This window comes from Arachis stenosperma, chromosome 2, assembly GCF_014773155.1.
Source record: "Arachis stenosperma cultivar V10309 chromosome 2, arast.V10309.gnm1.PFL2, whole genome shotgun sequence".
Classification (NCBI taxonomy): domain Eukaryota; kingdom Viridiplantae; phylum Streptophyta; class Magnoliopsida; order Fabales; family Fabaceae; genus Arachis; species Arachis stenosperma.
Window position 1 is genome coordinate 84,779,114 of NC_080378.1, and position 15,126 is coordinate 84,794,239.

General features: G+C 39.3%; 1 non-coding gene and 1 pseudogene across 1 annotated transcript; both read left to right on the forward strand.

The window, feature by feature from the left end:
* The first annotated feature begins 9,859 nt into the window (after positions 1–9,859).
* On the forward strand, positions 9,860–9,967 carry LOC130964882 (small nucleolar RNA R71). Its single transcript, XR_009080948.1, has one exon. It is a non-coding gene; the product is annotated as a small nucleolar RNA R71 (small nucleolar RNA).
* A 4,029-nt stretch (positions 9,968–13,996) lies between these two features.
* LOC130963091 (secreted RxLR effector protein 161-like) lies at positions 13,997–14,739 on the forward strand (annotated as a pseudogene).
* Positions 14,740–15,126: the final 387 nt, after the last annotated feature.

The window sequence follows — 15,126 nt, forward strand, 5'->3', positions numbered from 1 at the left end:
GAAGGAAAGGAAGCTAAGCTCGGGTGTGTGTTTTCAAATTGTGAAGGCTTCACTTCTCTATAAAAGAGGTGAACAGTTATGGTTTGATTCAAGGAGAAAATTAGAGAGTGCAAGACACAGAGTTCTCAGAGCTACCTGAGCTAACAGATTTCTCTTCTCCTTCAATGTTTTCTATTTTGTAATTTTCTATTTAATTTTGTCATGTCTTGAGACTCATGAAACAAAGGCAAACAGTGAAGTTTGTATGAAAAAGCCATAGAGCGAAAAAAGGCAGAGAGTGCAAAATTAAAAGAAAAAGCCATAGATGTCCTTAGAGTTTCTTTGTATATCTATGTTGTGTTTCATGATTCTGTGGGAATTCCCTTGTAAGTTGGGTTAGCACTTTACAATTTGTAATCTGGATGATTATAGTAAAAATTCCATCATCGTTGTGATGGAGACTGGATGTAGGCTGCCCTGCACTTAGCAGCTGAACCAGGATATATCTGGGTGCAATCTTCTCTCTCTCTCCTACTTCACTTCAGTTTCTACTGTTCAGATGCAAAATCAAAAATGTCTCGTGCCATGTGACGAGACAAAATGAAAATGTCTCGTGGCTAGGGATGAGCTAAAAACAGAAAAGTTTCCTCTAAGTCCAGCAAGTGTTAGCAAGCAAAAAGGGGACTAAGATTCAACCCCCTTCTCTTAGCCACTGAAACCATCAATTGGTATCAGAGCTTGGTCTCAAGGAGATCAAGCTTTGCAGCTTGGAGTAAAGATCCTCATGGCGGAAAACTGTGGCGCAAATGTGGTGTCCTATAATCTGACCGAAGGACAATCAAGCAACAGACCTCCTCTTTTCAATGGGAAAAATTATACCTATTGGAAGGAGAGGATGAAGATATTTGTACAAGCAGTGGATTACAGACTTTGGAAGATTATCCTGGAAGGGCCTTAATTTCCAACTACCACAAGTGCTGAAGGAGTAGTCACCCTCAAACTAGAAGCAAGATGGACCGAGGAAGATAGGAAGAAGGTAGAGATAAATGCCAAGGCAGTAAACCTGCTCAACTGTGCTATCAGCTTTGAGGAGTACCGACGGGTATCACGATGCATAACGGCAAAGAAAATCTGGGACAAGCTACAAATCACTCATGAAGGAACCACCATTGTAAAGAAGACTTGGACAGACATGTTGAACAGAGAATATGAAATGTTTGCAATGAAGGAAGGAGAGTCCATTGATGAACTGTTCGAACGGTTCAACACTATCATTGTTGGCTTAGATGCTCTGGGAATTACACATTTTGATTCTGTGCTTGTGAGAAGAGTGCTGAGATGTCTCACTAAAGAGTGGAAAACAAAAGCTTTAATTATTTTTGAAAGCAGTAATCTTGACTCCATGACACTTGATGATTTGAGAGGAAATCTTCTTGCTTTTGAAAACACTTATTTGAAAAAAGAATAAAAAAAGAAAGGAATTGCATTTTCTTCTGTCACTAACCCTCTGGATGATGAATCCAGTGATAACTCATCTGAAAGTGAATTTGTGTTGTTTGCCAAAAAATTTAGGAAAATGATGAAGCACAAAAGCAAAGGCGGCAGCTCAAGGAAAATGAAGAAAGACCTGAGCAAAGTTACTTGTTTCAACTACAAGGAAATGGGGCATTACAAATCCGATTGTCCCAAGATAAAAAGGGAGGAGAAGAGAAAAAGAGGAAAGAAGAAAGGTCTGATGGCTTCATGGGAATACTTAGAAAATGACTTGAACAGTGATGAAGAATCTGAGACTAAGTCATAGCCTTGTCTCATGGCAGATCATGTAGATCAGGTATTTTTTCAAAACCCTGACACCGAAGACCTTCATCTCATGATAGATCACCTCTCTGAAAAAATAAGATGTTTTCTGACTGATAATCAAGATCTTGAACAACAAATTTTCATTCTTAAAGCTGAAAATGATTTTCTCAAAGAGAAACTAAGGGAGGTCGAAACTGCTTGTGATCTTGTGGAAGAAAATAAGCAGTTGAAAGCCCAACTTAGAAGCTGTGAAAGTGATCACTCGGTAGTGGCATATGTAAACTGTTTTAAGGAAAATGAAGAGTTGCGGGAAAAGGTTAAAAATCTTGAAAATGACTTAGCCAAATTTACTCTCAGTTCTGAAAATTCAAATCAAATATTGGCTAGTCAAAAACCACTTTTTGATAAACCTGGATTGGGATTTTATAAATCTGATGAGAAACCCTCTTTTAAAGATAAACCTTCCTCATCCAATGACACAAGGTTTCAAGATCCCACCTACTTTAACAAAACAGCAACTCCAAGATTTTGTAGATTGTGTAACCGAAGTGGTCATTTTCCAGTTCAATATTTCTTTGGTGAAAGAATGATTGGTGATAAAGTTTACAAAGTTATTTTTTATTACAATGATTTGGGACATAGGAGATGGTTTAACGTGAAAGGATCCAAGAAAATTTGGATACCTAGGGTCACTTGAGCTTATTTTGTAGGTATGCCTAGCATCCAAGAAGAAAGAAAATATGTGGTACATGGATAGCGGATGCTCTAGGCATATGACCGGAAAGACAACCTTCTTCATAAAGCTTGATGAATATGATGGAGAACTTGTCACTTTCGGTGATGATGCAAAAGGAAAAATAGTGGCTGTTGGGAAAGTGGGTAAAAATCTCTCATCTTGTATAAATGATGTCCTTCTTGTATATGGCTTGAAACATAACTTACTTAGTGTTAGTCAATTGTGTGATTTGGGTTTTGAAGTTATTTTTAAGAAGTTTGTTTGCTTAGTTGTTTGTGAGAAAACTGGGGATGTTCTATTTGAAGCTAAAAGATGCAACAATGTGTATGGATTAACTCTTGAGGATTTAAAGGAACAAAATGTAACATGCTTTACTTCTCTTGAATCCGAAAAATGGCTTTGGCATAGAAAGTTGGGTCATGCTAGCATGTACCAAATTTCTAAGCTAGTCAAAAAGAATTTGGTTAAAGGAATTCCAAACATCAAGTTTGATAAGGATCTTACTTGTGATGCTTGCCAATTGGGCAAACAAGTAAAATCCTCTTTTAAATTAAAAGATGGAATCTCAACCAAAAGGCCATTGGAGATGTTACATATTGATCTATTTGGTCCTACTAGAACTCAAAGTTTAGGAGGTAAACACTATGGTCTTGTGGTGGTAGATGATTACTCTAGATTTGGTTGGGTACTTTTCCTTGCTCATAAGAATGATGCATTTTATGCCTTCTCCACCCTTTGCAAGAAAATTCAAAATGAAAAGGATTTGAAAATTGCCCATTTGAGAAGTGATCACGGAAGAGAATTTGAAAATCAAGACTTTGAAAAATTCTGTGATGACTTAGGGATTTCTCATAATTTTTCATGCCCTAGAACCCCCCAACAAAATGGGGTGGTTGAAAGAAGGAATCGAAGCCTTCAAGAAATGACTAGGGCCATGCTATGTGAGAATGAAGTTCCTAAATTTTTATGGGCTGAAGCTGTGAACATAGCATGTTATATTTTGAATAGAACAATCATTAGAAAAGGGTTAAAGAAAACTCCTTATGAGCTATGGAAAGGAACCCCTCCAAATCTTAAGTACTTTCATGTTTTTGGATGCAAATGCTTTGTACTTAACATTAAGGAAAACCTTGGAAAATTTGATCCAAAATCCTATGAAGGAATGTTTGTTGGATATTCCACCACAAGCAAGGCCTATAGAGTTTATCTCAAAGAGTATAAAACCATAGAGGAATCCATACATGTTACTTTTTGTGATTCTAACTTAATTCCCAGTATTGTAAAGGATAATGATTCAGATTGCAAAGAGGATGGAACAAGTAAAGAAAATCCTAAATCTGTGCAAAATGAAGAATCTGTCAGCCCGGTTTTATCTCGTCAGATTGGAGGAGACATTCCCATTTTGTCTCCTGAACAGGCACGAGCAACTGAAACAGTGAGACCACCAGAAGTTCATCAAAGTTCTACACCTGTCTGAAATCCTAGAGAATGGAAGTCTATGAGGGGTTATCCTCATGACTTCATCATTGGTGATCCCTCTCAAGGTGTAACAACAAGATCCTCCACCAAAAGGCAAACCGAACCTAGCAACTTTGCTCTCTTGTCACAAATGGAGCCCAACAATGTCAAACAAGCTCTTGAATATCCATCATGGGTCAAGGCCATGCAAGAGGAGCTTGCTCAATTTGACAAGAAGGAGGTTTGGACATTAGTACCTCATCCGGATGGTAAGAAGGTAACGGGTACTAAGTGGGTATTCAAAAATAAACTTGGTGAGGATGGACAAGTTGTTCGTAACAAGGCTAGATTAGTGGCCCAAGGTTACGATCAAGAAGAGGGAATAGATTTTGATGAGTCTTTTGCTCTGGTAGCTAGAATGGAAGCAATTAGGTTGCTTCTTGCCTATGCTGCCGATAAAGGTTTCAAAATGTTTCAAATGGATGTCAAATGTGCTTTCCTTAATGGCTTTATTGATAGAGAAGTGTATGTGGCTCAATGGTGCACGAAATTGTGATCACTACAACTTCGCACAACTAACCAGCAAGTGCACTGGGTCGTCCAAGTAATAAACCTTACGCGAGTAAGGGTCGATCCCACGGAGATTGTTAGTATGAAGCAAGCTATGGTCACCTTGTAAATCTTAGTCAGGCAGACTCAAATGGGTATAGATGATGAATAAAACATAAAGATAAAGATAGAGATACTTATGTAATTCATTGGTAGGAACTTCATATAAGCGTATGAAGATGCCTTCCCTTCTGTCTCTCTGCTTTCCTACTGTCTTCATCCAATCCTTCTTACTCCTTTCCATGGCAAGCTTAAGCAAGGGTTTCACCGTTGTCAGTGGCTACCTCCCATCCTCTCAGTGGAAATGTTCAACGCACCCTGTCACGGCACGGCTATCCATCTGTCGGTTCTCGGTCAGGCCGGAATAGAATCCAGTGATTCTTTTGCGTCTGTCACTAACGCCCCGCCTGCTAGGAGTTTGAAGCACGTCACAGTCATTCAATCATTGAATCCTACTCAGAATACCACAGACAAGGTTAAACCTTCCGGATTCTCTTGAATGCCGCCATCAGTTCTAGCCTATACCACGAAGATTCCGGTTAAAGAATCCAAGAGATATTCACCCAATCTAAGGTAGAACGGAGGTGGTTGTCAGTCACACGTTCATAGGTGAGAATGATGATGAGTGTCACGGATCATCACATTCATCAAGTTGAAGAACAAGTGATATCTTGGACAAAGAACAAGCGGAATTGAATAGAAGAACAATAGTAATTGCATTAATACTCGAGGTACAGCAGAGCTCCACACCTTAATCTATGGTGTGTAGAAACTCCACCGTTGAAAATACATAAGAACAAAAGTGATCATTGGTTTCGGCCCCAGAGAGGGAACCAGAAAAACCAAGATGAAAATACAATAGTAAAAGGTCCTATATATAGAGAACTAGTAGCCTAGGGTGTACAGAGATGAGTAAATGACATAAAAATCCACTTCCGGGCCCACTTGGTGTGTGCTTGGGCTGAGCAATGAAGAATTTTCGTGTAGAGACTCTTCTTGGAGTTAAACGCCAGCTTTTATGCCAGTTTGGGCGTTTAACTCCCATTTTGGTGCCAGTTCCGGCGTTTAACGCTGGGAATTCTGAGGGTGACTTTGAACGCCGGTTTGGGCCATCAAATCTTGGGCAAAGTATGGACTATCATATATTGCTGGAAAGCCCAGGATGTCTACTTTCCAACGCCATTGAGAGCGCGCCAATTGGGCTTCTGTAGCTCCAGAAAATCCACTTCGAGTGCAGGGAGGTCAGAATCCAACAGCATCTGCAGTCCTTTTCAGTCTCTGAATCAGATTTTTGCTCAGGTCCCTCAATTTCAGCCAGAAAATACCTGAAATCACAAAAAAACACAAACTCATAGTAAAGTCCAGAAAAGTGAATTTTAACTAAAAACTAATAAAAATATACTAAAAACTAACTAAATCATACTAAAAACATACTAAAAACAATGCCAAAAAGCGTACAAATTATCCGCTCATCACAACACCAAACTTAAATTGTTGCTTGCCCTCAAGCAACTGAAAATCAAATAAGATAAAAAGAAGAGAATATACTATAGACTCCAAATTATCAATGAAACTTAGCTCCAAATTAGATGAGCGGACTAGTAGCTTTTTGCCTCCGAACAGTTTTGGCATCTCACTTTATCCTTTGCAATTCAGAATGATTGGCTTCTTTAGGAACTCAGAATCCAGATAGTGTTATTGATTCTCCTAGTTAAGTATGATGATTCTTGAACACAGCTACTTATTGAGTCTTGGCCGTGGCCCAAAGCACTCTGTTTTCCAGTATTACCACCGGATACATACATGCCACAGACACATAATTGGGTGAACCTTTTCAGATTGTGACTCAGCTTTGCTAGAGTCCCCAATTAGAGGTGTCCAGGGTTCTTAAGCACACTCTTTTTGCCTTGGATCACAACTTTATTTCTTTCTTTTTCTTTCTTTTTCTCTTTCTCCTTTTTTCGTTTTTTTTTCGCTTCCTCTTTTTTTTGTATTCACTGCTTTTTCTTGCTTCAAGAATCATTTTTATGATTTTTCAGATCCTCAGTAACATGTCTCCTTTTTCATCATTCTTTCAAGAGCCAACAATTTTAACATTCATGAACAACAAATTCAAAAGACATATGCACTGTTCAAGCATACATTCAGAAAACAAAAAGTATTGTCACCACATCAAACTAATTAAGCTAGTTTTAAAGATGAATTCGAAATCCTGTACTTCTTGTTCTTTTGTAATAAAAACAGTTTTCATTTAAGAAAGATGATGGATTCATAGGACATTCATAACTTTAAGGCATAGACATTAAGACACTAATGATCATAAGACACAAACATGGACAAACATAAGCATAAAAATTCGAAAAACAAGAAAATAAAGAACAAGGAGATTAAAGAACGGGTCCACCTCAGTGATGGCGGCTTGTTCTTCCTCTTGAAGGTCTTATGGAGTGCTTGAGCTCCTCAATGTCTCTTCCTTGTCTTTGTTGCTCCTCTCTCATGATTCTTTGATCTTCTCTAATTTCATAGAGGAGAATGGAGTGTTCTTGGTGCTCCACCCTTAGTTGTCCCATGTTGGAACTCAGTTCTCCTAGGGAGGTGTTGATTTGCTCCCAATAGTTTTGTGGAGGAAAGTGCATCCCTTGAGGTATCTCAGGGATTTCATGATGAGTGGGATCTCTTGTTTGCTCCATCCTTTTCTTAGTGATGGGCTTGAGGTCATGCCTTCTCAGTTGAACCGGCTTCCCTCTTGAATCTCTCTTTCATTGAATGCCCTCTTCATAAATGTCTATGAGGACTTGGTCCAACCTTTGATCAAAGTTGACCCTTCTTCATGGCCACAACTTCATAGAAGTGGTCTTGATGCACCCTAGAGATGAATCTCTCCATCTTCCATGACTCAGAGGAGGAGGCTTTTGCCTTCCCTTTCCTCTTTCTAGAGGTTTCTCCGGCCTTGGATGCCATAAATGGTTATGGAAAAACAAAAAGCAATGCTTTTACCACACCAAACTTAAAAGGTTTGCTCGTCCTTGAGCAAAGAAGAAAGAAGAGAGTAGAAGAAGAAGAAATAGAGGAGAGGTGTTGAGGTGATTGGTGAAGAAGAGAGAGAGTGGTGGGGTAGGTGGGGATCCTGTGGGGTCCACAGATCCTGAGGTGTCAAGGAAAAGTCATCCCTGCACCAAATGGCATGCAAAATCACGTTTTGAGCCAATTCTGGCGTTAAACGCCGTGCTGGTGCCCATTTCTGGTGTTTAACGCCAGGTTCTTGCCCTTTCCTGGCGTTTAACGCCAGTCTGGTGCCCCTTTCTGGCGTTAAACGCCCAGAATGGTGCCAGACTGGGCGTTAAACGCCCATCTGCTAATCTTACTGGCGTTTAAACGCCAGTAGGTTCTTCCTCCAGGGTGTGCTGTTTTTCTTCCTGTTTTTCATTCTGTTTTTGCTTCTTCAATTGATTTTGTGACTTCTCATGATCATCAACCTACAAAATAAAATAGAATAACAAAGAAAAATATATAAAATATAACATTAGGTTGCCTCCCAACAAGCGCTTCTTTAATGTCAGTAGCTTGACAGATGGCTCTCATAGAGCCTCACAAATGATCAGAGCAATGTGGGAACCTCCCAACACCAAACTTAGAGTTTGAATGTGGGGGTTCAACACCAAACTTAGAGTTTGGTTGTGGCCTCCCAACACCAAACTTAGAGTTTGACTGTGGGGGCTTTGTTTGACTCTGATTTGAGAGAAGCTCTTCATGCTTCCTCTCCATGGTGACAGAGGGATATCCTTGAGCCTTAAACACAAAGGATTCTTCATTCATTTGAATGATCAGTTCGCCTCTATCAACATCAATCACAGCCTTTGCTGTGGCTAGGAAGGGTCTGCCAAGGATGATGGTTTCATCCATGCACTTCCCAGTCTCTAGGACTATGAAATCAGCAGGGATGTAATGGTTTTCAATCTTCACTAAAACATCCTCTACAAGTCCATGAGCTAGTTTTCTTGAGTTGTCTGCCATCTCTAATGAGATTCTTGCAGCTTACACCTCAAAGATCCCTAGCTTCTCCATTACAGAGAGAGGCATGAGGTTTACACTTGACCCTAACTCACACAGAGCCTTCTTGAAGGTCATAGTGCCTATGGTACAAGGTATTGAAAACTTCCCAGGATCTTGTCTCTTTTGAGGTAATTTCTGCCTAGACAAGTCATCCAGTTCTTTGGTGAGCAAAGGAGGTTCATTCTCCCAAGTCTCATTTCCAAATAACTTGTCATTTAGCTTCATGATTGCTCCAAGGTATTTAGCAACTTGCTCTTCAGTGACATACTCATCCTCTTCAGAGGAAGAATACTCATCAGAGCTCATGAAAGGCAGAAGTAAGTCCAATGGAATCTCTATGGTCTCATTTTGAGCCTCAGATTCCCATGGTTCCTCATTAGGGAACTCATTGGAGGTCAGTGCACGCCCACTGAGGTCTTCCTCAGTGGCGTTCACTTCCTCTCCTTCCTCTCCAAATTCGGCCATGTTGATGGCCTTGCACTCTCCTTTTGGATTTTCTTCTGTATTGCTTAGGAGAGTACTAGGAGGGAGTTCAGTAACTTTCTTGCTCAGCTATCCCACTTGTGCCTCCAAATTCCTAATGGAGGACCTTGTTTCAGTCATGAAACTTTGAGTGGTTTTGATTAGATCAGAGACCATGGTTGCTAAGTTAGAGGGATTCTGCTTAGAATTTTCTGTCTGTTGCTGAGAAGATGATGGAAAAGGCTTGCCATTGCTAAACCTGTTTCTTCCACCATTATTGTTGTTGAAACCTTGTTGGGGTCTCTGTTGATCCTTCCATGAGAAATTTGGATGATTTCTCTATGAAGAATTATAGGTGTTTCCATAGGGTTCTCCTAGGTAATTCACCTCTTCCATTGAAGGGTTCTCAGGATCATAAGCTTCTTCTTTAGATGAAGCATCCTTAGTACTGCTTGGTGCATTTTGCATTCCAGACAAACTTTGAGAGATCAAATTGACTTGTTGAGTCAATATCTTGTTCTGAGCCAGAATGGCATTCAGAGCATCAATCTCAAGAACTCCTTTCTTCTGATTAGTCCCATTGTTCACAGGATTCCTTTCAGAAGTGTACATGAATTGGTTATTTGCAACCATTTCAATCAGCTCTTGAGCTTCTGTAGGCATCTTCTTCAGATGAAGAGATCCTCCAGCAGAGCTATCCAAAGACATCTTGGATAGTTCAGAGAGGCCATCATAGAAAATACCTATGATGCTCCATTCAGAAAGCATGTCAGAAGGACATTTTCTGATCAATTGTTTGTATCTTTCCCAAGCTTCATAGAGGGATTCTCCATCCTTCTGTCTGAAGGTTTGGACTTCCACTCTAAGCTTACTCAATTTTTGAGGTGGAAAGAACTTTGCCAAGAAGGCATTGACTAGCTTTTCCCATGAGTCCAGGCTTTCTTTAGGTTGTGAGTCCAACCATGTCCTAGCTCTGTCTCTTACAGCAAAAGGGAATAGCATAAGTCTGTAGACCTCAGGGTCAACCCCATTAGTCTTGACAGTGTCACAGATTTGCAAGAATTCAGCTAAAAACTGATGAGGATCTTCCAATGGAAGTCCATGAAACTTGCAATTCTGTTGCATTAGAGAAACTAATTGAGGCTTAAGCTCAAAGTTGTTTGCTCCAATGGCAGGGATAGAGATGCTTCTCCCATAGAAGTCGGGAGTAGGTGCAGTAAAGTCACCCATCACCTTCCTTGCATTGTTTGCATTGTTGTTGTTTTCGGCTGCCATGTCTTCTTCTTTGAAGATTTCTGTTAGGTCCTCTACAGAGTGTTGTGCCTTAGCTTCTCTTAGCTTTCGCTTCAAGGTCCTTTCAGGTTCAGGGTCAGCTTCAACAAGAATGCCTTTGTCTCTGCTCCTGCTCATATGAAAGAGAAGAGAACAAGAAAATGTGGAATCCTCTATGTCACAGTATAGAGATTCCTTTAGGTGTCAGAAGAACAGAAAAATAGAAGAAAGAGGTAGAAGAATTCGAACTTAATCAGAGAGAGTTCGAATTGTGCATTGAGAAGGAGTGGTACTCCATAAATAAAAGGATGTGGGAAGAGGGGAAGAGAATTTTCGAAAATTAATTAAAAAGTTTTTAAAATCATTTTGAAAAATTGATTGATAATTTTCAAAAACTCAAAGTGGAAAAAGAATCAAGTGAGTTTTGAAAAAGATTTTGAAATTAGAAGTCAAAAAGATTTGATTGAAAACTATTTTGAAAAAGATGAGGTTAAGAAGATATGATTGGTTTAAAAAAACATGTGATTGAGAAGATATGATTTGAAAACAATTTTTAAAAAGATTTGATTTTAAAAATTAATAACTTGGCTATCAAGAAAAGATATGATTCAAACATTAAACCTTTCTCAACAGAAAAGGCAACATACTTGAAATGTTGAATCAAATCAATAATTGATAGCAAGTATCTTTGAAAAAGGAAAGAAATTGATTTTGAAAACATTTGATTGAAAAGATATGATTTGAAAAAGATTTGATTTTTGAAAAACTTTGAAAACTTGAAGAAAAAATTGATTTGAAAACAAAATCCTCTCCCTTGTGCCATCCTGGCGTTAAACGCCCAGAATGGTGCACATTCTGGCGTTTAACGCCCAATGCACTACCTTTTTGGGCGTTAAACGCCCAACCAGGCACCCTGGCTGGCGTTTAAACGCCAGTCTGTCCTTCTTCACTGGGCGTTTTGAACGCCCAGCTTTTTCTGTGTAATTCCTCTGCTGCATGTTCTGAATCTTCAGTTCCCTGTACTATTGACTTGAGAAGACACAAATTAAAAATATTTTTGGATTTTTAATAATCAAAATGCAACTAAAATCAAATAACAATGCATGCAAGACACCAAACTTAGCAGTTTGTATACTACTGACACTGACAAAATGAGAATGCATATGGAGAACAACAAAACACTCAAGTCAAGAGAATTCAAAGATCAGAGTAAGAAATAATCAAGAATTACTTGAAGATCCTTAAGACACATGAATGAATGCATGCAATTGACACCAAACTTAAGATGAGACACTAGACTCAAACAAGAAACATAAAATATTTTTGGTTTTTATGATTTTGTAATTTTTTTGTGCTTTTTCGAAAATTTATATGGAAAAGAAAAATAAAGGTATCAAAATTCTTAATGAGAATTCCAGGAATCATGCAATGTTAGTCTAAAGCTTTAGTCTAAAGGAATTAGACATGGCTAGCCAAGCTTCAGCAGGACATTGCATTCAAGAGCTAAATTGATGATAATCAATCAGCTTTGGTGATGATAAGAACATCACCTTGAAACACTAGAATTCCTTCTTAAGAACTCTGAAAAATACCTAATCTAAGCAACAAGATGAACCGTCAGTTGTCCATACACAAAACAATCCCCGGCAACGGCGCCAAAAACTTGGTGCACGAAATTGTGATCACTACAACTTCGCACAACTAACCAGCAAGTGCACTGGGTCGTCCAAGTAATAAACCTTACGCGAGTAAGGGTCGATCCCACGGAGATTGTTAGTATGAAGCAAGCTATGGTCACCTTGTAAATCTTAGTCAGGCAGACTCAAATGGGTATAGATGATGAATAAAACATAAAGATAAAGATAGAGATACTTATGTAATTCATTGGTAGGAACTTCAGATAAGCGTATGAAGATGCCTTCCCTTCTGTCTCTCTGCTTTCCTACTGTCTTCATCCAATCCTTCTTACTCCTTTCCATGGCAAGCTTAAGCAAGGGTTTCACCGTTGTCAGTGGCTACCTCCCATCCTCTCAGTGGAAATGTTCAACGCACCCTGTCACGGCACGGCTATCCATCTGTCGGTTCTCGGTCAGGCCGGAATAGAATCCAGTGATTCTTTTGCGTCTGTCACTAACGCCCCGCCTGCTAGGAGTTTGAAGCACGTCACAGTCATTCAATCATTGAATCCTACTCAGAATACCACAGACAAGGTTAGACCTTCCGGATTCTCTTGAATGCCGCCATCAGTTCTAGCCTATACCACGAAGATTCCGGTTAAAGAATCCAAGAGATATTCACCCAATCTAAGGTAGAACGGAGGTGGTTGTCAGTCACACGTTTATAGGTGAGAATGATGATGAGTGTCACGGATCATCACATTCATCAAGTTGAAGAACAAGTGATATCTTGGACAAAGAACAAGCGGAATTGAATAGAAGAACAATAGTAATTGCATTAATACTCGAGGTACAGCAGAGCTCCACACCTTAATCTATGGTGTGTAGAAACTCCACCGTTGAAAATACATAAGAACAAAAGTGATCATTGGTTTCGGCCCCAGAGAGGGAACCAGAAAAACCAAGATGAAAATACAATAGTAAAAGGTCCTATATATAGAGAACTAGTACCCTAGGGTGTACAGAGATGAGTAAATGACATAAAAATCCACTTCCGGGCCCACTTGGTGTGTGCTTGGACTGAGCAATGAAGCATTTTCGTGTAGAGACTCTTCTTGGAGTTAAACGCCAGCTTTTATGCCAGTTTGGGCGTTTAACTCCCATTTTGGTGCCAGTTCCGGCGTTTAACGCTGGGAATTCTGAGGGTGACTTTGAACGCCGGTTTGGGCCATCAAATCTTGGGCAAAGTATGGACTATCATATATTGCTGGAAAGCCCAGGATGTCTACTTTCCAACGCCGTTGAGAGCGCGCCAATTGGGCTTCTGTAGCTCCAGAAATTCCACTTCGAGTGCAGGGAGGTCAGAATCCAACAGCATCTGCAGTCCTTTTCAGTCTCTGAATCAGATTTTTGCTCAGGTCCCTCAATTTCAGCCAGAAAATACCTGAAATCACAGAAAAACACACAAACTCATAGTAAAGTCCAGAAAAGTGAATTTTAACTAAAAACTAATAAAAATATACTAAAAACTAACTAAATCATACTAAAAACATACTAAAAACAATGCCAAAAAGCGTACAAATTATCCGCTCATCACTCAACCCCCCGGCTTTGAACATAAAGATTTTCCAAATCATGTTTTTAACTCTCAAAGGCCCTTTATGGCCTTAGGCAAGCTCCAAGAGCTTGGTATGAAAGGCTTAGTGCTTTCCTATTAGAAAATCAATTTCAAAGGGGTACCACGGACACTACTTTATTTATTAAAGCATCTAATGATGATATTCTTCTTGTTCAAGTTTATGTGGATGATATTGTGTTTGGATCGGCCAATGAGTCCTTGTGTGAAGAGTTTGGAAAACTCATGACTAGTGAGTTTGAAATGAGTTTAATGGGAGAGCTAACTTTCTTTCTTGGCCTCCAAATTAAACAAACTCCTAGTGGTACCTTTATTCACCAAGGCAAGTATGCAAAAGAATTGATAAAGAAATTTGGCTTAGAAAGTTCCAAACCAATGGGAACACCAATGTATCCAAACAATAAACTTGAAAAAGATGATAATGGCAAAGATGTGGATGAAACACGGTATAGGGGAATGATTGGTTCATTAATGTATCTTACCTCCTCTAGACCGGATATAGTTCAAAGTGTAGGTGTATGTTCAAGATTTCAATCTCACCCAAAAGAATCCCATCTATCGGCCGTTAAACGCATCATTGATATATTAAAGGAACATGTGAGTATGGTTTATGGTACCCAAAATCTGATGATTTTTGTGCAGTTGGGTTTTGTGATGCAGATTACGCGGGAGATAGAGTGGATAGAAGGAGAACCTCCGGCATGTGTTGCTTTCTTGGAAGCTCACTCAACATGTGGTCAAGCAAGAAACAAGCCACAGTGGCTCTATCCACAGCTGAAGCTGAATATATATCCGCATCTGCTTGTTGTTCACAATTAATTTGGTTGAAAACTCAATTGGAAGATTACAAATTAAAAATCAATAGTATACCCCTATTTTGTGACAATATGAGTGCCATAAATATTTCAAAAAATCTTGTTTTGCACTCAAGAACTAAGCACATTGAGATCAAATACCATTTCATTAGAGAACATGTGCAAAAGAGTACTATTGATATTCAATTTGTAAAATCTGAAGAACAAATTGCTGATATTTTTACAAAACCCCTCTGTGAAGACAGATTCTGTTTGTTGAGGAAAAGCTTGGGAATAATTGATATAAACTCTGTTAAATTCTGATTCTGTTTAGTTTTATCTCGCAGGAATGGACGAGATAAAAATAAATGCATGATGGGAGAGCTATGATTAAGGGGGAGACTGCGCAGAAATAAATACCAATGGGCCCACAAAATCCCTTTGACCCATCTCTGACCGTTTTGTTAGTTACTCATTTTTTGAAAATCAAATCTCAAAGTTGTCCTATCATATCTAGTTGAAAGAGAGATAATGTCAAATCAAATCCTTCTTTTTCAACTAATCCCTTGATTCAAGGAACCACCTTTTCAAATCCTTGGGAAACCGCTCTGGTTAATAACCGCGCATGATGACTATTAACCACCCCCATTATCTCTCTCCAATCAACATTTATTGCTTCCTTAACCTCCCTCCACTCTCCACCTTCGGCCA